This window comes from Larus michahellis, chromosome 10, assembly GCF_964199755.1.
Source record: "Larus michahellis chromosome 10, bLarMic1.1, whole genome shotgun sequence".
Classification (NCBI taxonomy): Eukaryota; Metazoa; Chordata; class Aves; order Charadriiformes; family Laridae; genus Larus; species Larus michahellis.
Genome location: NC_133905.1, coordinates 17,523,781 through 17,546,976, shown reverse-complemented (window position 1 = coordinate 17,546,976; position 23,196 = coordinate 17,523,781). Strand labels below are relative to the sequence as shown.

Below are 23,196 nucleotides of genomic sequence, written 5' to 3'. Positions count from 1 at the left end.
GTCACACGACCATCACTGCTGTATTCTCGCTCGGAAGCGCTTTGTACCCACTTGGCATTTTTCTAACAAAACTGTGCAAGGATAAATGACCATCAGTGCCCAGTTATGACAATTTCTAAGATGAGACACCCGCACCAGCCAGCACTAACTCACAGATTGATGATTGTGACAGAGTGGGCACGGTGATTCTCTCCGCTTTGACCAAGCGAGTTTTCAAGCTCTCTCAACACTCACAGCACAAACTCTCCTAGCAAAAACACATGAAGGAACCACAGCCCCGTGTTGCCTCACCGTCCAATATGCTCACATACCGCACCACCAGAAACGCATGCATCATCCAGACGAGCTCAAGCTACATTGCCACAAAGGGACAGTGCATGCTCCACAAACAGCATCTCAAATTGACATTCCCCAAGTCAACCCTCCCAGCCAAAAACGGGGTTCCATAGGAAATAACCCACTTGCAGGACCTTAGGAAACACCCGGCTTCCTTCCCTTACAAAGCATTTTTCTCTGGTTGGCTGACGGCATGTCTTTGTCTGGGCAGAAGAGAAGTGCAAACACTGATCCTGGAAGCCAGGGTGCACTGCGGCCTTCAGAAGTGGATGCTACTGCCATCACCCAAGCAAACTCCATCCTCTGAACTCATGAACTAATTGCTTTTCTATCTCCTGTCTTGTGCCATGTATCATGGGTGACTATCACCAACCAAAATCACTGCTGGAATTGCTGAAAGTGGCTTTGTGTCCAGGCCTGCAGCTAATAGTGTCTTCTTACTGCCATTTTGGGAAGCGTGATGTAGCCTCTTGATTCCGCTTCCCCAGCTCCTGTTGACTTCATGAGACATGCATCTGACAAAGCCCCTCTCCCTTCTAAAACCCTATGCATAGGATATGGCTGGGATGGAGTTAATTTTCTTCTTAGCAGCCCGTATGGTGCTGTGTTTTAGATTTGTGACTTCATCAGTGTTGATATCACACCGATGTTCTAGCTCCTGCTGAACAGTGCTCACAGAGCATTAAGACCTTCCTTTGTTCTCGCTCTGCCCCCCACAGTGAGTAGGTTGGGGGTGGGCAAGAGGCTGGGAGCGGACACAGGTGGAAGGACTAACCCTCCCTTTGGTCCCAAGGTATCATCGCTCAGGGACTGGCTGGGCATTGGTCTGCTGATGGAAGGTGGTGAATGACCGCCTTTGCAGCACTTGCTCTTTGGGGTTTCCTCGCCACCCCCACCCTCCCACTTTTTTTTTTTTCCCTTCACTTATTAAACTGTCTTTATCTTGACCCTGGAATTTTTCTCACTTTTGTTCTTCCAATCCTCACCCCCATCCCACTGTGGGGGGAGTGAGTAAGTGGCCAGATGAGTGTTTAGCTGCTGGTTGGGGTCAACCCACTGCACCCTAAAACCCCCATTCCAGGTACACTTTCAGGTTAATTTTTACTGGACTTAACTATTTTTGTAATCACAGCTAAAAACACCCTGTACCAACGAAAAGCTCCCTTTAGCCATGTCTCAAATTGCCCTGCATTCTAATTTTTTTCAGATCTCACAGTCACTTCAGGCTTTAGGACGTGCTAACTCAAATAAAGCTAAGTAAAGCCATGCAGGGGCCCAGGACGCATTGCACCTGTAAGGCATCACAGTGCTTTTTCAGAAGCTTTCTAGACCTCAACCCTTGAAGTTTAGAATGTAAAGCTGTGGATTTGGGGCAGTGCCATTTGGGCTGGATTTGGATTCCCAAATCCTTCCCTCCTAGGAGTCAAGTTGTCCTGAGACGCTGAGGAAGCAGAGAAAGGAAAAAGCAATCTCAGGCTGTCAGTTTTCGTGCGGCTCTCAGCCATGCCCATCTCTGGATTTTGTTTTCGAGTGCTGAAATGTTTCAGGCTGTTCAGATAGGGAGAGCTGTGCTTTTGGAGGCTGTCCAAACCATCCATTAGGCTTCTCTTCGTGAATAAATTGTTCTGCTTGATTCACAGGCAACACTGGTGTCTCTGAAGGGAGTTAACCAGAACATAACCAGGACTCGTGCACAGCACTGCCCAAGTGACTAATACCAATTTGATCAATACTGAAATAAACAGCATGGATTTTATTCCAATTGAAATATAAATTAATGAAGTCCTGAAAAGTATCTTTGTAGAGGCAGAGAGGATGCTTCTGCAGGTATGTAACCACCCCTGAAAGCTGCATTTCAAACAGTCTTCCCGAGCATCCTTTGCAGCACTTCTTATCCTCATTTTCTCTCATCAGAGCCACCAGGTGATTGTCACACATACTTCCCCACCTTTCTCAGCACACATCAGTTGTGGGCCAGATCTCCATGCTCAGACCCACTGCAAGAGTTTCTGCACTTCCTACAGCCTCTTACCATTCCAATACCGCTACCTCGCTCCTCTGAGCCAGCTCTGGGACACTGGCACTTCACAGAGCTACATCCCAGCTCTGTGCTCTGAGCTAAGAGAAGTGAAGCCTGCTCAGGTTCCCTCAAGAGCTGCTGCCTGACCACCTTGAGTGCAAAGTGGTCACCACCAGCAGCTCCAATCAGTGTCATTTTAACTCTCACAGCCATTCTTCATCACTGGAGGTATCAAATTGCACCCAGCAGGGTCTCCGTTGCTCTCTCCTCCTCTTCCTTCTGTCTTGGCCTTGCACAAGGCTCTCTTCTGCCTGGTGGGACACAACACAAGCCTGTTGACACTTAACCTTGCCCAAAGAGTCTATGACTCAGGATGACAACAAGCATTTCATTAGCATTTCTCTCAAAAGGTACAAATGATAATAACTAACATGACCAAAGGAGTTGACCTTGCAAGAGTGGGCATCGTGTCTGCTTCTCACTGGTTTGCCCATGGAAGCATGAAGAGGTCCCTAACGGCCCACGGTGGGGACATGCACATTTACAAGCCCTCACCAGTAGAAGCTATGAATGTAAGTGGAGCGGGAGAGCATTTAGTCACCAGCTAAGAGCTAGCCATGCCTCTACAAGCGTTTGTGAGCAGATATTGAGCACTCAAAAGCCAACTACAGTTCAGTCAGGCAGATGCGAATTTTGAGGACCTCCATTAAGGTTATTCAAGGTACACCCTTTTCCCTCCGGAATAATCAAATGCATATCTGGCCTATCATCTGCATTGCAAACACTACACTTCCAGTCCTGACAAATATATTCTTCCATCATTGCTCAATAGCTATTTGCTCAGTTTAGCTCCGTGTGTATTATAATAGCATTTAAAGACAGAGCCAGCCTTCAAAAGCAGATGAATCTGAAATTAACAACAGAGGCATTTTCGCTCTGAGGTCTGGATGAGAGCATAAAATAACTGAACTTTGTTCCTGTGGCTTATTACATCATCCGGCCCCTCTTTGACTGAAAATATTTCTATTCCTCATTCCAGACCATCTGTTCTTCAGAAAACTTCTCTCTACTTACTTGAAAAAAACAAAAAACAAACCCTAACTGGAGGCAAAGGCGCTCCCTCCCCGCTCCCCAGAGGAAAGTATGTTCATAATTAAGTGAAGAGCACTGCGTGTTTATTCCCGCTAGTGCATGTGCACACATACACACGTGCGCGCGCATGCCTATATTTAGTTACACTGTCAAAACCAGTCTAATATTTCACAGCAAAGGAGGTCATGTTGACCCGAAAAACACATCATTACTTCTAATTAGGAAATAAAGAAACAGAATGGTCGAAAATATCTCTCTGCAGGGGACCCATGCTGTGAGATGACGGGACTTTTCCCTGCTGTTGTGTTTTCTTTAGCTTTAATTTGCTTTGGTGTGAGAAGTGAAGCCAGTGAAACTTGTCAGCTGGCAGGGAGAGGAAGAAGGGGGTTAGGACAACGGTGCTGCCCTCACCTTCCTGTGTGGCTTGGGAAAGGCGTTTTGGGTCTTCTCTTCAGACAACGTGTACTCCTCCAACAGGGGTCCATCTCATCCAGAACAACCTCTCCTGCCTGTACTGTGTTCAGGCTGTCTCTGCTGCTACACCTTTTCTTGCACTGGAAGGACACCAGGCTGCAGCAGGTAAAAACAGTTTCTACTGCCATCAGTATATGAATTACTTCCATTAAGACAGCTGAGCACATCTCTTACAAAAGAGGTATTCTCCTCCTTTTGCCATCTATAATGGGGAAATGACACATTCCCCTTTGTCTTACCCTTCCTTATTATAATCACTTCTGGAAAAAAACCCAATAATTTACCATTTGCCGGGACAGTGCCTGTAATGAGGTGGGTCTCGACTGAGTTCATGGCCTCGGGACGCAACTTTAGCACACACACAACAAGAGGAGCATGGAAAGAGAGCACTGTCTCCAAGAGCAATGCCCGCCTGCCAGCCAGGCCACTGGAACATGAACGCTCTGAAGAAATCCTAAATGACTCAGGGCTGAGCTCATTTGAAACAATGACTGCAAAACCACACGCGAAGGGGTGAAACCCCCTCTAACGACCACGCTGATGAATTCTCAGAAATTGTCAGCCGAGAGGAAATTCAATTGTACTGTTTGACAGATGGGAGTCACTTGGGCAAGGCTGCCCGGCAGCGATTTTCTCGTCCGGCAGAGCAGGGAGGCAGAGCAGACCTCCAGGATGTGTCTCCGAGGTGGTAGGACTCATCAGGGAGCCACAAGCTCAGACTCAGCAATTCACACCTTCCTTAGGAGCCAATTTATTTTTCCCAGGAGAGAGGAGAAGGTGTATAAATTTGAACAGTTTCACTCAGGTCAGTTTTTTTTTTTTTCTTTCAGCTATGTCTTCAAGCTAGACAAGAAATTCCACCGCATGGAACATGACACACCGCACAACCACCCAAATTGGCAGGGTTTCTAGGTAGGGTTGGAGAAGATCATTCATACTTCATGCTCACCATACCCTCGCTATCTCTGATAACACCCTTAACACCTACCTAATTTGATCTCTGATCCACTCAGATCTGTACCAGGACCATTAGTAGCTGTATTACAAGGAACTCCACTGATGCAAGTCTACTTTGCTGCTTGTGGCGTATCAAAAATTGCCTCCTTCTAGATACAGGGTCTATTCATGTGCTTCTGGGTTGTAATTCACACTTGGTTACACTTGAAACAGAGAGGTTTCAATGTAACTACTGAAAAGATTATGGTATATAAGACTATAAAAACCTGAGCAGCAAACCACTGAGGGTTTCAAACATTTGAAGTCTGTATAGACATGGTACAAAAAGAACAGAAAAGAAAACAGGGATTCAAATAGATGAGATCACTAGAGCTCTGGAAGGAAAGAAGTGCTCTCCTGGGGTCTTCAACCCACAAATCCCCACAAATACGAAGCAAAACCAGGTTCAAACTTAAACCCTTCCCAGCAATAAAAGGAAAAAGACCCATGACTTTCATGTTCTGAATGAGGTCACTGAAATACCAAATAAGAGGCAAGTATGTCCACCTTCAAGCAATCGTGCATCCGTTTTTTCCCAGTTAGAACTACTGAGCAAATCCTACCCAAGCTCCTGGAGAGACCATAGGGTGCAGAAGACGTGCTTCTGCACAAACGTACCTTTTGCCACATTTTGTCAGCCTGGCGGGGGTGGGGGGGCACTTACAGTGCAGTCGACAATTCATTAGCCACCATGCAAAGCCCCAAGGACTGCTGCAAGGACAACTTGCAAGAGTCCAGTTGGACATAAGTGCTAGTGACAACTTTATCTGGTGGGATCGCTCATCTGTGACCCATGTTTCACAAGTGCAGAAAGAAAACCCACACTACTGGCTTTTAGAAAAAAAAAAAAGAAAAAAAAAAAGAAAACCACCAAGCAATATGCTCTAAGTCTGCATTCATGTTGAGAATGAAATGGGTTCATCGTGTCCTGCTTTATCCACAGGGATACAAAATGCAAGTGGTTTGCCTTTCTTCCCTCACCTCCTTTTGACATTGTCAGAAGACTCCATTACGGCCGAGGAGTACATCGGGCAGACAGCTACCCTCATCCATTTAGCTCCATAAAGCAGAGCGATCGTGCTCACAACAAATTTCTTTTCTCATACAGAATAAAATGGATCTTGCAAAGTGTATTATTTCAGAGAACAGAGTTTAAAGAGAGTACTTCCCTGTAACCTGTAGGCAACAGAGGTACAGGCAGCAGCCTCGGTTTTGTTTCATAGCAGTTTATTGGGGCAAAAGATCTAAGAACTGGGTCTTTAAATTTTTAAATCTCCTGATGTATCTGGTTTCCAGACAAAACTATTTGCATATAGAAGTTTCCTACTGCAGTCCGTAGGAATACTGCCCTTGGCTTTTGCAGGAGCAAAGCAACCTGGTAGTCAAGGAAGATACCTTTCTACAGATACAACTTACACGTGCAAAATATGCTTCTGTGTCCTTGAGCCTGAAGTCTCTAACCCCTTCCTGACTTGTGGCATCAAAGTATTACACTGATTTTCCCAATTTGTTTTCCCAGTTCACTACACCCTGCTGGTAGGTGTCCTGCTCTGTGTAATAACCCCTCCGGCTTCCAGCGCAGCACCTCTCTGGCTTGATCCCATAGCCCAGACCAGAGGCAGCAGGAGAGAGTATTTTCTTCCTGCTTGTCTGTAGCTTCATCTTTCTACTTGCCTCTGGACAGTGTTACTAAACACTGAGATTTTTTTTCAAGTTTAGCCAGAATGGGCACAACTGATTTCCTGATGTCCTGGAACCCATCCAAACCATCCATTAGCCATGAGTTCACAAACTGATACATCTTCTAAAAGGCTCACAGACAACAGTATTGTTTCTAAAAAGACATTAAGTTCGGGTAAATGAAAGTAAGATTTACTGCTTGGGACAGGCTACATGCAGTAAATAACTCAGAATTTATGAATTGTCATCTGTAAGACTCCATTCATCTGTAGCAATAAGGGGCCCTTGGACCACTCAGCACAGTAACTCTCCATTAAATCACTGTTATTTATGTGCATCGTTGTAGGAGGCCTGGATATGGATCACATCTCCGTGGTGCTAGGTGCTACCCAAACACTATGGCAGGTCATCACAGCCATGTTAACCCCGCAGTGGTATCTGATATGGCCTTGAGTAGGAACTCCTACCAGCATCTCCTCCTACATCTCCTCTGCCATCTGCTTCATTAGCAGGTGATGTAGAGCATTTGTGAGCCAGACAGGTGGCTCGTTCTGGAGAAGGGGAAGGTGAGAGACCCTCAGTTCCTACTCACAAAGTTGAGCCTTTGGCACGGTGATGACCAAGGCACACCGAGGCTGCAATGGAGCTCCAGAGATGTACTGCCATGTACATCTTCCTCCCCGCTGCTCTCTGCAGGCTCTTCAAGGCCAGGCTTGTTGCTATCCAGCAGAAAACATAGCACCCGAATTTAGAGACCTGCGCTTCCTCCTCGGCACAGAGCCTCTGGCCTTGCTCCCAGACTCCAGGCTTTTTAGCAGCATCAGTTCTGAGCAGTTGAGAGGTCCCTACCGTCGGCACTAACATGGATCTGCAGAGGCTCCTTCCTACCATTGTCACCTGCGTTTCCACTAATGCCCTCCAGCCACACAAAGCCTGTGATATATTATATTGCCAAACACAGGGTGGATTTCTCACCCCTAGATAGCTCACCGGATGCTCATGATTCACCATGCACAACTGTTGTCTACAGTGCATGTCCCAAATACACCTTGCAGTGAGGGCTAGTAGCAGCACTGGCTTGATGTTAAACCAGAGCCCCGGGGTTTCGCTGCTTCAGATCCCTCAGTTTGTCCAACACCTACAATCTCTTTTAGCAGTTTCACACAACTTCCAGAAATATATTTTCAATAACACTGTTGCAAAACAACCTCAAGGGACTGAGTGTCATAAACGACTGAGCCACCATCATTCCCAACGTGTGCGGCCCATGAAGCTGAGCCATCTGCTTCTCAACGCTCCGAGCAGAGCTGACCCTTCAGAAACTCTCCACCCTAGGAGCTGCTGGTAGTGTATGGCGGAGGGGAAAACTTTACTGCACGCTTGTGGGTTTTCACATCATGGTCAAAAAAAATTTTCTGAGTCCCCATCTGTTTTTTCCGTATAAGACATTGATTTTCTGTGGCAAGGGGGGATGTCAATATGGGACAGACACACCCCTATGAAACACCAGCTGTTTACGATTACCCGATACTATGTCATATAAAGACCATTACAACCAACAGCACATATAGATCAGGGTTGATTGCAGTCTGGTGTGTGTATCTCTCCCCTTCTTCCTAGAGGTTTCAGTCCTGACTCAAACATACAGATATTTATGTGGTGGGTGAAAAACCACTGAAACAATACAAAAATCGACACAAACTCTGAGCTAGCAGTGGGGGGAAGAAGCTTTTACCAAAACCACACAAAATGGAGAATGCAGGAGAGAAGCAGTGCCAGGGTGGCTAGCACATCCGTGTGAAAACGGTACCCTCGGATGCACAAGCAGGTTGAAATCTTCCCCACAACCAGACCTGTCTGCACGCAGAGGCCACCCGCTACCGATTCTGCTGCAACAGCAACAGTGCAAACCTCAGCAAGGCTTGATTCAGACAAAATAGAAACCCATCAAAAAATAAAGTTATCAAGTTGCTTTCACATTCTTTTCCTGAAGTCGACAAGGTTTAACTAACAGCTTGATTCTGCCACCGACTTTGCATGCAGAGCTATGGAAAACACCAGAATTTCACTCATTTTCTGGATGTTATTTGTGGTAGCAGGTAATTCTTAATAACCTCTCGAAGCCATCCAGTGTCTATAGTTTCACAGTTAGTTTGTAGGAAAAAAAAAAAGTGATTTCATATGATCTTTTAAAGCTGAAATTCAACCTCACAGACCAAAAGTCCCAAATTTCCAGAGTTACCTAGAAGGAAACACTGAGAAGAAAAGTCTGCTTGAGCAACTCACCTCCAAAACGCCGAAGTTTTCTCCATCAACTGCAGCAAGCACTCGCCCCACTTCAGGAACAGGGCAGTTCAGCATCATGCAGCAACCAGAGCAAAACCGGTGATCCTTGGAGGAGCTGCTGGTCTGGTACTTGGGAGATCTGGGTTTCCCTTCCACTGCTCGTGCTGCTGTTCCTGCGTGCTCCCAGCCAGCCACACAATTAGCACTTCTGTTGAAGAGAAAAGGAAAAAATTCACATCTTGCTGGTCATCTTGCCTGCTAAGAGCCCAAGCCCCTTGGAGCAGGGGCTTGGCCACCGTCAGCCAGAGTCTCAAAACACGAATGCTGATGAGCAGTGGCTGCTAAGAAGCGTACACATGGCAGACAGAGAGACAGACAGGGACCTCTGTCCCCAAACCCTAGTCTGTGTTTCCTTGGCAGGAATGAAGGAGTATGAGGAAGAGTCCAGGCTCAGATGTGTTAATAAAACGCCGAAAGGAAGCCCGGCTACTAAAACACCTTTTTGGAGATCCCACCAATCTCAAGCCTCCCAGTTTACACACATACACGTTCCTGCTCCCTGGGAGAGTGGTCACAGACTTTGCATTTAAGCCCTCCACAAGTTTCACTTTGCACCAGAACAATGTATTTTGTACATATCATTACAGGCATTTAACTTCAAAATCCTGGTCAAAAACATGCATCTAACCTGTCCTGCAGTTTTGACAAACCTCCAAACAAAGGCCAGGCAAGTTACTGTGTTTGACACAGCGTAAGGTCCCAGAGGGCCAGACCCCATTTCCCACCCGTCTCCAGGGCACCGCAAATCCCAACTATCCAGCAACGAGCTGGTCACCGCCACATGACACAAGGGGGCCCCTGGCTTCGAGGAAACTTTGTCACTTTGTTACAGCAGCTTGAACAGAAATTTTGGGCCAGATTCATAACACTCTGCAGTATCTTTTGAGGGGATGAGGAGTGAATCTCTGGGGACAGGTTTTAGGGCCTGCGTTTGGCCAGCATGACTCTGATACATGTGCCTTTCAGCCAGCATCTCTGCAGAGACTCAGAGGTCTTGGCTACTAACGTTTCCTGGTGGCTGCAGACTGACTGAAGACGACGATGCTGAGGAAGCTTTCCCCTGCAAGGGCAGGGGCACTTACGGGCACTTGTTGGCCAGCAGATACAACAGCACAGCACTGAGGCACAGGAGCTGAAAATAGCTTCTACCATTTACCCAAAAGGCTCACAACAGTTTTTCCTCTTTGGCAGCTCTTCCTAAAGCATTAATGATCTCTGATCAGCCCCACTCTGTTTCCATGTTGGGATTAAGCCCTGAGATGTGCAGAATCTTTGTAAAATCCCATTGAGAAACTCAGGAGGCCATACCATATCTGTTGGCTGAAAGGCCCAGGATCACCGAGAGCTCTCGCTCAGGGGTCATGAGCTACCAGCAACTCACCGGGTTTTCTACCGCAGCAGTCTTGATTAATTGGTTTATTATAACAAAGGATCTTGTATTTATCACATTTAACACGGGCCAAAGTCTTCCCTCCATATGTTTCAACTTCAGGTCCAACAACCATAGCTAGGAGGAGTAAATGTTCTACAAAAAATCCAATTGTTTGAAGTTTACAGGAGCGAAAAGCATGTGCTGGCATGGTCACCTCTACATTTGGTCTCTGACAAGCTGAACCTCCTGAGCTTTTCAAGCCCTCTCTCAGCCAGCAGTAACGCAATGCAGGACTTGTGTTTCCCAGCAGCTGACTGTCCCCACAGCACAGGACACGGGGTTCCTCCTGAAGCAAGACCAGAAAGGATGCAAATGCCTTTCTGAAATGCTTTCAGGTAAGCTGCTCCTCTGCCCTGCTTTGCTGTCCCCTCTGAAGATGTGCTTGAAATGACAGCTACCTACACTTATGCCTACCCAGTCCGTACCACCATGGGCTGTCCTGTACTTCTCCTTCAGGTTACTCTGTAGGTCCTGAACAGTTCTGCAACATTTGTCCCTAGGAATCACCAACCAGCCCCGTGTTTACACAGCTGCTACTCTCAGCTGGTATCGCAGCTCAGGGGCATCCAGACAACATCAACATGTTCTTCCAGAAGCGCCCAGCTGGAGGCTTTTTGTTCGAAACTTCCCTGTGCTCTGCCAACCTCCATACTCATTCCCAGATCGCCTTTCTCCACTGCCTCCATATTCTTTTCTTCCTCTCCCCACCCCACCTTGTTTCTCTTTGCAAGGCCCACTTCTTTCAAAATGACACAATTTCCCTTTGGGGGACATTAGCAAGCAGGGTTTGGCTGTTGTGCCTGGGATCCCTCATCAAGGAGCAGTAGGTGGGGAAAAGAAATAATATATAACTTCTTGTGCTCAATGGCCCCTCTGTGCGTGTGCTCCTCGCGTGGGCGGTGGTTAATCACGCTGCCTTCAGTGCCACTGCTCTATCACTAAAGCATCGCGTCCTTCGTTAAAAACGGGGCTGCAGCCATGTGGTCTGCATGTCCTCATGCACACCAGACCCCGCGCAAGGGTGCTTGCCAGCCCTGCAGCACACACAGGCAGCCCCCCCAGGTCTTCAGGGAAAAAAAAAAGACAACTGACAAAACCTCTTTCTTTTCTTATTCCAGCGCTTGAAAAAAATAAATACGGACAAATGAGACTAGTTGAAGCCATGGGGAAATGGAACAGATAAAGTGAGCACAGAGATAATAGTTGCAAGGCTGCACAGTGAGCTAAAGGAAAAATGCCTCATTGGGACAGGTTTTCCACGGGATTGCAGCCATCGGAGCAGCACTGAACTTGGGAGAAGAGCACTCTTCAACAACCTTGAGGAAAGGGAAGGATGACCGTGAACAAAGGGTTCATTTCCTTCCCAAACTTTTTATTTTTAGGATTCATTACCATCGCAATGCGTCGGGCCATCTCTACAGGTTAAGGTTTTTCATCCTTTCTCCTGGGAAACCATTCCTTGTATCAACAATGCTCAAGGCCGTGTCTCCATCTGGCATGAATTCCCACAGCTTTCAGTGAAGCTACAACAACCGTCAGCAGCAGATCCGCTCAGCCCACCCTTAAACTTTTCTTAACTTCCTCTGCTGCCTCTTACACTAAAGCCCCTTTGGGTTAGAGCTTCTCTTCCTTCAGAGGGGCTTGCCCCTTCAAATACTTGAAAGTACAATCGGCTTTTCACTATTTCAGCATGGAAAATTTAGCTGTTGTAGCCACTCCTTCAGTCCATCCCACTCTCGCACACTCAGTCTGGTACGGAGCCTCCTGCTTCTACACATTTTGGAACGGTTATGTGAAGCAAGCGCAAACCCCAAGACTTCTGAGGTCGGACCGGGTCTGGCACAGGATATAGTCAAAAGAAACCAGTGGATTAACAGCCATTAGGGAACCTCAGCCAGGCTTCAAATGTAAAACCCAATACTTCCTGCGTGGCTGAGGAGCACATGCCTGAGGGACAGTGCCCCTTTATGTGCTCCCAGACGCGCCGTGTGAGCACTCTCAAGAGTCCAATACGCTTCATTCAGCAGGAGCAAAAAATAGACAAAGATGAAATCAAGTATCATGACATTTTCCCAACATTTCCAGTCAAACAGAAAATTAAACAGGCTCAGTATTATTGCCAGAATGTTAATTTATGCACCGCTTTGGGGAAAGCGGACTCAGGCGCGCACAGAAGGTCAGGTTTAACTCTGTTATTAGCTGTTCCCTCCTTCCTCCTAGAAATCCTCAGGGAGCTACTTCCCAATGAAAGGGGGAATATCTAACATGGGGAAGAGGTGGATGAAGGGCTGAAGCTCTATATGGAAAAGGAAAAGCAGGGACATTTCAAGTCACTTGTGCCAGGCAGACTGGGAGGGCACTACCCACCCCAAAAATCATCTCAAATGCTGCCCATTCACGCAACAGCTTCTGCACTGTTATACACCATACTGGTGGGGTTGTTATGACACAGTGACACTAAAACCTGTTATCCTGTGCCCATGAAACAGGTAGTGGGAGAGTTTACCCTCTTCAGATACCAAAGGCTGAATTAAAAAAATAAAACACTGAATCTCGATCAAAGTTCTCATAACGTGAGTTGAAGGAGTAGAGATATTTCTACATTGTGCTCATTAAAGCACTGTGAGGGAGGGGAGGAGAGATGGCTTAAAGACAGGAGCTTACAGAGGACAAAAAATTTCTAAGTCTGACCCTTGCCCCAGGCTTCTTAAAATCAGGTTTTATGCCACACCTTTACGTTGATGCGTGTGTGGAAATTGCATACACTCTTTGGGCTGGAAGTCTCCTCCTGTAGATCAACCCTCTGTTTTCCCACAATGCAGAACACAGCTGGCACGGTGAAGCTAGCGCTGGCTGCTCTGGCAACACACATAGAGGAGAGCTGGGTGCAGAAAGGAGGGGAATTTGGAAAAAGCGCCAAATCGTCCATCTCCACAGGAACCAAACACCAGCTGCAGCTGTGAAAATGGATTTCCAAAACCACCAGCGTTGTTAGAGGGAACCCTCCCTTCCCTGAAATCACACCGCACAGAGTCCGCGACCACGGTGTTACCAGCTTTCTGTGGGCAACAGCTGATGTGCAGGTTCCCCTGAGCTGTGGTAGTTCTGAACCGATTTTGGGTCATTTTTCTGAATTCTCTGGCAACTGAAGGAGCCGGATAGGAAAAATGGGCTGACTGCAGATGAAATGTGAACCTGAAGCACTTGCTGGAATGAGCATTCATTACATTCAAAGGCTCGCAAGAGAATTGAATGCTGAAATGATTTTTTACAAGTTTAAGCGAACAGATGCATTGTGAACACCTCACAAAATCCCTCTCCTGAATTCGTATTTACCAGCCCTTGGAAGTGTCTCTTTCTCAGAAGATCAAACATCCTGACTCCTTCCAACTAATTAAATGGATTTCCCTGGGAATAAATTGTAGCTGTCACCTAATCAGGTGGTGCATTTTAATAAGATATTGGCTTTGCAGTGTTGAAGTATCTGATTTCCACAGTGTTTTGGTTACATTATGTAGCCAGTTTAGGACTCAAACCTAGTTTGTTAACAAACAGCTCACTGGAAAAATTCATGCCACCAATTCAAGCCCCCATTTCAGTTTTTTTTGCTTCTCCCTTCATATCCTTATTAGGGTCTTCACGTTTTTCTTTCTTCTGAGAACAGCGAAAGCATAGCACATCACCAACATTCCTTATGTCTTTTTGGATACTGTCAACTGTTTGTGGCCATACCAAGAAGCTTGGTGTCCCTTAACTTTGACTCCAGCCCTTTCTCAAATCAGATGTCAATGCTGAATGAAAGCTTCATCAACCTGCCTAACAGCTAGTGTTTCCAAAATAACGGTGCCAGAAAGAAATACAAATACAATGAGCAACAGAAGCAACAATGATTTCTAAAGTCATTCACTGGAAAGGACTTAGGTTGTCCTGATATTGTCCCAGAGCCATTAGCAGTGTCAGTACTTTGTCACAACTGCAGGTGATGGAAAACACAGCTCAAGCCAAACCAGGTGGAGAAACTAATCCACTTACCAAAAGACTCTTCATTTACGTTTTAAAACCAATAATGTGCCGATCCAGCAATTCACAGTTTTCAGTGCTTTTAAGAGCAATGGGACCAAAGTGTAGAAGGTAACCACAGGAGAGGTGGCAATCTGGACTGAAGCAATCAGCGGGCCTCTTGGGAACAACCCCTCAAATTCTTCCCCAGCAATATAACTATGAAGCAACCCCACCTGGTAACTCATATCACTTCTACCAGTGAAATACTTATGCCCAAATAGCCTGCGTTGCCACACATGGGAGCGACCAAGCCCTGAGATGCATCTGGTCAAATTACATTTATTCCCCAGCGGAACTTAGAGGGATGCAGTTTCTTGACAGGAGCTTTTTAGGGGTATCACAAACCATGCGCCAACTGCTTACTCATAGCCAGTGTCACAATAAGGAAATGTTACCAAAGTCTTGCAGCACAAGTCATTAACGCTTTGAAGTCACTAAGGGCGATGCTTGCAATTCTGCCGTAGGTACCAACTCTGCAGAGCATTACTCCTGGTTTGAGTAGGAAGTCGTTTGAGTAGGCTTTTGAGGTTTCTTACGAGAAAGTGTCTCAACGCATGCAATAGAGGCCAGTTATATGAGACATGATACTAGAGCTAAAAGCGAACATTAAGCAAAGGAGGATAAAGGCACACCAAGAGAAAGGGAACTCAACTAGAAGAACTCAGCTGAAGTTGCAAAGGGCACAGAAAAGGCCATGAAAGACACCAGACTGCTTGCCTGACCAAGAGGTCAATCACACAAAGCGTATGTCTTCAGTAAGCTTTTCAGAAGCAGAATTTTGAGAAGGGAAGTAAATTGCCTCTCTCTCTTCCACTTAGACATCTTTTCCTCCAAAGCAATATGAACATAATATGGCTAAGCCTTCTAGCTCTCTGTCAAACAGTTGAGGTGGGTCAACCAGGACATAAACAGAACACTTAAGTCCCTCTGTTACAAAAAAGCAGGCTAGTAAATTGTTCTCAAACCGGAGAAACTTGGAGTGGTTTTGTTTTGGTTTTTTTTTTTTTTCAGGTTAAGTGGGGTTAATGTTTGGATGAGAAGCACATTCCAGTGTGATTTCACCACTGAAATGGAGCCATCCCTGGGGTGGAGTCCTGCAGCTGCTGGTAGCGCACATGTATTTTGCTCAATATATCCAAAGAAAGAATTATGCAAGTAATCAAACAAAACAGCTGAGGATTCATCACAATTTGGGTAGGACACTGAGGCGAAGCATTCTCATTCTTGCTATATGCACCAAGGAAACCAATGCTTTCCCTGAGAACTGATATTTTTTCAGCCATATTGATTGTAAGTGGGAAAGAGAAGACTTTTCTCCCATCAGAAACGCAGAAGGCTGATGATACTGGCACAACGGGAAGATCCCCCTGCATCAACAGTCTGCCCTGCCACTCCTGTCCTCCTCTTGCACACCTCTCCCTCAAGGACCACGCAGCACCACCTTGCTGGTTGCCAGCCTGAGAGATCCTGACTGTGGATCAGGAAGCTCTGAGGAACGTCAGCACATGCTGATATTCACCTGGCAGCAACCAAGACAAGAGAAATGCCCCTTCCCTTCACCCAAGCGATGACTGAACATCTGACAGCTGTACAGTGCTATCGAACACACAGAGCAAGACGCCAGCTATTAATTTCTCACATTTTTCCCCAACCTCCCCTCTTCTCATGCCTTGCCAGCTCACTTGCCCCTTCCTTCCAGCAGGCAGAAGCCACTTCGTATCCTGCTGGCTTTATTCCAGCTGTCTTGACACAACACAGTTTCTCCAATTTCTAATCATGCATTTCCTGGCATGATCCCCATTGGAAACCTCCCGTTCTGATAACATTCAATGACCTTTCCTTTATTATTTCCCTAAGGCGCTCTTCGGTCCCTCATAGGTTCTAAAATTGGGATTTGCCTTCCTGGAAAGCCAGACACTCGGGGTGAATGACTCATGAGCCTTGGCATGCAGCTCCATCAGCCTGGGACACAAAGGCAATACCTTCCCCCACACGCAGTGGATCTAACAGTAGGAAGTATTATTTAGCAGGGCTGTGCTCAGTGATTTCCTAGAAAAGCAACAAAAATGCCACATGTGTTTGTATTTCCATGTGAATTCGGCACAAGGAAATCCACACAGGCCACATGCGGTTTAGAAATTGTAGGTGTTGTGAGCCTCATGTCTGCATAATGTCTTGCCGTTGGTATGCAGTAAACATTCCACATCTTTAGGGGAAACTCCCACATAGCCAGGGGAAGGAGGGCTTTTAAAACCCAAGATCCTAACTTCAGCGCAAAGGCACGAGTGGACAATAAATTTTACATCTGCAGAGGGAGCGTCCAATTTCACTCATTTATTTTGATATGCTACTTCAGTGAAGTGATTGTGCAACAACAGTCATAGGCGGGGAGAAAGAAAAAAAAGGCTTGGTGACACAGACTCTGAAGAGAGAAAGATGCCTTGGAGCCAAGGCTCTGCCAATGACCAGGTCACGCTACAGAAGTCAACGGGGCCAGATTTTCACCAGTTTTACAGCTCACAATCAGAGTCTTCTTCGGAAAGAAGAGTCATCTCTTATCTCACTACCAAAAAATAAAAAATTAAAAAAATCAATGGATATACCAGAGCACTCAGCTTGGAGCATGATACTAAGCAGTTGCTAAATCATATCCTCCATGTCAGAAGGATCCTGATGGGTACTGCCTCTGGGATAAATTTTTGCCTGTCACATGGGATCGTGATCATGTGTGTTTCCTTGTCCCTCTGCCATCCCCCTTCAAGATAAAGATGGATGTCCCAACATTACTTTATTTTTTTCCCCATTTTATATTTAATTTTAAGCAAACATGTCCTAAAGTAAAAAAAGCTGGTTCAAAACATAGAATACTTCAATCTGAAAGACAAAGAACATGAAAAGTATTTGAACCAAAGCAAGAACGTCTCCACTGAATCAACCCCAACGTTCCCTTAGATTTTCTGCTGAAGAAAATCAGGTTTTGATTTCAAGTCTAACACGAGATTGAAAATTTAACTTTACCTCAAACATGCCAGGGAGAAAACGAAAGCAACGAAAGGTTTTCCCAGCATAAGAACCTGCTGCTTGCAGTATAGTGGCCGGTGCCATCTTTCAGAGCAGGATGGCCTTGGAAAGATCTGCCCAACCCACTTGACAGGCACTGAATGACTGAATAGACCCGTATCCCTCCACAGCAGGGACCCAGCGACTGCATGAGTTTTAGTCCTTTTTGGGAAATAAGCCTACGGCGTGCTCCCCAGCTTCATGTCGCAAACATCTTGTGTATATATATAAACTTCTGCACGTCATTACACAGCAGACACACAGGCCAGCACCTAAGCAGCACACACCTCACCCCCCATCCATCCATCCATCCATTCCCAAAGGGCAGAACACCTGTAGAAGCTCCAGGAGCTCTGAAGCCACTATAGACCAGGGAGGTGTCAGAGCTCCTCCAGCTTCCCCACGTGTACAGACGACCCAGACGCTTTAGGGCAGAGAGAGCAAGAGACCATAAAAATTTCCACTACAGCTTTACTGGGGAAAAAACCATGCACGATTCAACGCACCCCTGAAGGAGGAGTCATGTGGAGAAACATTATATGAAGAACGGAAAAAAAGAAAAAAAAAAAAGAGCCATGAGGTCATTTATATTGATTCCAGGCTGAAACTTGCAGATTAATTATGGGGGAAAAAAAATAGGTATTGACAGCTTGATCTTGACTCTAAGCTGGTTATTAGAACAAAGCAGGCTGAGCATGATCTTTAAAGGAAATAGCTTCTGATACAGTCCTGGTGCTACGTTTCTTAGGTAACTGGACTCCAGCCAAACCATCTGGCTCTTCTGCATTTCATTCTAACAAAGAGGACTTCACAAAGCCTGGAAGAAAATCCTGTACACAAGAAATGTAAGACTTGTGCTCAGAAGTGTGCCATTCAGGGAGATATTTAATATATTTTAGAAGGATTTCTAGTTAGAGGAAAGAAAAAAATATCTTGGGGAAAAAAAAAAGCTTATATCTGAGGAAAAAGCAGGACAGCTCCTGCGTTCTGATGGTGTGGGGTTTTGCGTTATTTGATTCTATGTAGGAAACAAGAATCTTACTACTGAAACAGAAAGCCTCTTTCTTCTGGGGCAAAAGAGAATAGCAGTCTCAGGGTCACGGTTCCCAAGACAGTCTCTTGGCTCAGTTTCGAAGAGGGGCTCAAGAGCGTAGCTTGTCTGCCTTCTTTTCACCAAAACTAATGAAGAGGTATTTAAGCCCAAACACAACAATGGTTTCCTCTGATGTAGAGACGCCCAAGCAAAATTGCCCCAACCCAAATCACAGCCTGCTTATCTCCGGCCTGTGCAGCCATCAGGGAAAACCACAGGTGTCCCTCAAAGTCCTTGCACCTCCTTCCACTTAATTCACTACCTTTAATCTCAGCAGCCAAAGCAACATTGGATTCACAGAGGTATCCATTGTGGGGAGCAAGAACGTAGCTGTGCCCTGAGCATCTACTCATTTGCAGCAGGGTCAACACATGCAGACTCCGAGTCTGCCATGACAAACCTGCGCTGGGCTGACAACCACAGAAGATTTGGCAGGGAAAAAGGATAATTAGGGTTCTCAGCAGATGCTGCTAATCTGGTCTCCAAGGCAGGTGGGAGCTTATCAACAAATTCCTTGAATTCAGCTGGGTGTCAGAGGGGTGTTCTCCCTGCCTCAGGCCAGCCAAGTGCTCTGCCATGTCCTGAATAGGCAAGAGGGCCTATTCCCAACGGGACAGGCAAGACCCTGCAGGACAGAGGCTGCAGGACAAAGTCCGGGTGCTCCAAGGGAGCCACGGAGTTTGTCCTGCAGATGAAGGAGAGGAGCCTCTCCAGGCTCCCATCCAGGAGAGTTAGAGATCTCCCAGCTGTGTATATGTCTACGCATTTTAAACAGCAAATATAAACAATCATAACACTACAAAATAGCACCTTTCATTCCTAATAGTTATTCTCGGAGCTTTCAGTTTCTATCATCTTGGGAACCTTTTACTGAACTGTGGACTCCCAGCGTTATGCCAATGGGTTGGGTTAAGTAAACAGCTCTGATCTCATCATCAAGCTTCCCTTTGCTTTTTCTCCTCTTCCAGCCTCCCAGTAACATCAGGGATTACCCTCTGCTCCCAGCGGTTCAGGCAGCTGGACCAGGTGCCCTGCCAGCATCCAGCACCCCATGCGCGAGCAGGAACAGCAAACTGCCATAATCAAAAGAAATGCAAGATTGATAGAGCACATTATCAGAGTTAAAGCCAACGAACACTTAGCTATGGGGCTCTACTCTTCAGGCAGCTCTGCGGCAGCACTGCCTAGGCAGAGTTGTAAAAACATGCATCACCACCTCTCCTCTTCTTTCCCAGGCCCCAGCTTCTCACGTGGTTTTCATCTCAGCAAAAGAACTCTTCTGCTGCTTGCTTTCACCATGAGCTCTGCAAGGAACTGCTTTTCTTCCAAAATACAAAGGCAAAACTTTTTGCCCTATCCAGAAGCTTTTTCTCTGGAAAGTGGTCACAAAGATGCTGTGAGCAAATGAATCAACTTTTCATTTCGCAATTTTTCAGCTATGGCTATCCTAAAACAATGGCTTTCCTCAAGTGAAAACATGTATGCGGATCAAAAATCTTTAGTCTTAATGTAAGTTAGAGATATACAGATTGAACCAATCTAACGGATCATTGATGCCAGAAGAGCTGCTCCCCTTGCTCATGCGCCCCCGTTTATCCTCTTTACCCTGGCGCTCCCCAGACCCTGCACCGAACCCACTCACCCCCCACAACTCCCCACATACAGCAAACCTGCTTCTGACAGGTTATCGAGGTGCATCTTCCCAGCACAAGGTCTGCCAAGCGCCAGGACTTGTGCCAGGGAGGAGATGGGAAGACAAAGCTGGAAGCAGGGAGAGGATGTAACAGTTCGCTGCTGCCAGGAAGATGACATCGGCCTAACTGCAACATCTAAAATTCACCCTCACACCTCCGGCTACCGAGGTGTGACTGAAATAAAGCAGGAGACAGCAAACAGAGCTGGAACCTGCGCACCTGCGGGCTGGATGGTACAGCACTTCCACCCTCCCTTGAGACCTCACTTTGCTCCTTCTCTCCAAGTTTCTTTGAGAAATGGGGGGAGAAACTGCATTTCATACTGTGAGTCCTATCTCCCGTCCTGCTGCTAATGATTTGTCTGCAGACATTTTCAAAAGCATCCAGGAAATGTGTATGTCCAATTTCTAATGGGAATAACGCATCAAAAGCCCCTTTGGCTGCATCACCATAACAGCCCATATATGCAGCCTGCCATAAAGAAATAGCAGCTCTTTACTGAGTGGTAACTAATCCACTCTCACAGCAGCTCCTGTGGCAAATACAGCTCATCCCTTCTTTGCTGGGAGCGGGGTTTAGAGCAGAGACTTTATATATGCAGCAGCATCTCCCAGTAATAGCACTGACAGTTTTCAGAGCTGCTAGTGACTCCCTTTGGGGAGGGACCAGATCCTAGTACAAGGGCTGATATAAATAAACACCTCTACTGGATGTTCTTTAAGGAAGGGATGGAGACCTGGCACTCCTCGCACACATCCAGACAGTTACCTTCCACCGAGAGCAAGCAGCTATTTCATCACAGTCAATTATTCTGAAACAAGGACAATTTTGCTCTTTTTCATTGCATGGCCGTGATTAAAAGATGAGAGGGACCAACATCACATAACAGGCTCCTGAACTCAGCCAAAAAATATAGGATACAGTAGTTGATTGTAGAAAATTGCTTTCTACAGATACTTCACACCGGCTCTCAAAATTATTTTGGCCCATAATGGTTCAACTACCCTGAAAATACTCTGGTGATCTGCTTTGGAAGAAGCAGGTATAAGTGTCAGTACACTGCATCTTCACTCATGCATTCTTAGATTTTAGGAAACACCTATCTATAGAAACAGCCTATTCTTTATGTGGAATGATAGAAAAAAAGTGATATAACTCTTCCACCCAACCAGATACTGTATATATCTAAAAAAATATATAGAGACACATACATAAAGCTCAAAGGGCAAAGCATCCTACATGCTGTAAATTCAATTGGGATCAGTTTATCCCTTTTCAGCTGGCTGTCACACATCTCCCAGGCATCCTGGTATCTGAGGGCAGCTGCCTCTGCTCTGAAGCAAGACCAGCCACGCACACATCAGCACGCTGTCCTCCCCACTTCTTGTGGGGCCACCCCCAAAGCCACTGCTGTGAGGGGCTCATTCAAGGCAAGAAAGGAAAGAGTGACAGAAAAGGGGATGAGGAAGCAGTGGAGGCATCTGTCTGTTAGGCAATACCCTCCCCATGGCTGTAGGCAGGTGAAGGACTCCTCACTTCCCACCTTCTGTTTGACCTCAGGAATGGGAACCCACAGGCCTGGGTTCCCTTATAATAAAGGTCCCACTTCATCTTTTGGAAAAACGTCTCCAGACCATCTCATGCCACAGTGATTCACCACATACTCTGCAAATCAACCTCAGCGCGTATGGTGAGGGGTCTACCTGCAAACCAAGAGAAGCTGGCTTTCACCGTGGTTGGGACTATCGGGGCTCTGCAAACCCTTGTGCTGGGAGGCTGCAAGCTGAGCTAGAACTCGGCATAGGAAGCCAGGCTGGAAGAGGCTGGAGGCTGATGCGTAGCTGTGGCTCTCCAGGACACCCGCCCCTCAGGGGCGTCTGCTTCTCCCAGCCCTGAGAAGGAAACACATGGGCTGAAGCACAAGAAAAACACACCAGGAAAGACTGCATGAGAAGTAAAAGCAACCCTGGGGACAGTCCAAGGTTTACCCTTGCATGACTGAGTAAGACAGCTTTGTTTTCAGTCGTAACGGGAGAAATGAACATTTCTGAAGCACTACATCCCTCCTGGGCCTGCTCCCCACACCCCTGCCAGGCCATAGCCATCAGTTCCTGGCAACAGGACACAGCACCGAACCACTTCATTTTGGTTCCCTACTTATAACACAGCAAGTGTTATAGCTTCTCTTCCCAACAGGTATTTGGATAAGCCACACTGAGCCCGGGCAGGGCATCTCAAAGGTGGCAAATATGACTATGCTGCACAACCCAGGATGAACATCTGCCCACACAAGTCACCTCTCTAATATTTTAGACTCAAATCTACTGGTGTTTCTCACAAGCCTGCCATTATCTCAATTTCCTTGTGTAAATTACAGGCCGGAGATACAACCAACACAGGGCTGAGGTTGTACCAAATGCACCTCCCACGCAGGGTAGATGAGCTTCCCGCTGCTAGGAACATCTGCTGTTATTTTTGAGTAGCTACAGAAATGTCCTCATCCCTTCTGCGCTGGTCACTTCAGACCATGGTAAAGGCAGGGGTGACACAGAGAGCAAGGCTAGGTGGGAAGCACCTTGCTGGTCCAGCTAGCAGGACACTGGTGCTGTTGGCAGACAAGAATCTGCTTGTTCTTTGCTCTTTTTGCTCCAAGACAGGGTTTTAGTGCTAAGCCCAACCAAGTAGCAGCAGAGAACCAGGGAAGTCCCTGGAGAGAGCCAGCAGGAGCAAGTGACATCCCCTGCATTGGCTCAGCTGCGGTAGCCAGCGATGGGAGGAGACAGTGCAGCTCCAGACCTTTCCTCAGCTCACTCAGTTATTCCTCTGAGCTCAGACCAAGGTCTAGGTCATGGCCAAAGCTTTCAGTTTCCTTCTCCATCTCTTCTTGGGTGGCCTTGCAGGGTAACACAAG

General features: G+C 46.5%; 1 long non-coding RNA gene across 4 annotated transcripts in view; it reads right to left on the bottom strand.

Moving 5' to 3' along the window:
* Positions 1-23,196, bottom strand: part of LOC141749515 (uncharacterized) — a 233,071-nt gene that overhangs the window by 94,707 nt on the left and 115,168 nt on the right. For 2 of the 4 annotated variants that reach the window (XR_012589375.1, XR_012589376.1), the window contains one exon: positions 8,885-9,092. This is a non-coding gene — a long non-coding RNA (uncharacterized LOC141749515). Of the gene's footprint in view, positions 1-2,535; positions 2,668-3,888; positions 4,019-8,884; positions 9,093-23,196 lie in introns of those variants that run through there. The other 2 variants (XR_012589377.1, XR_012589378.1) reach the window with 2 other exon arrangements.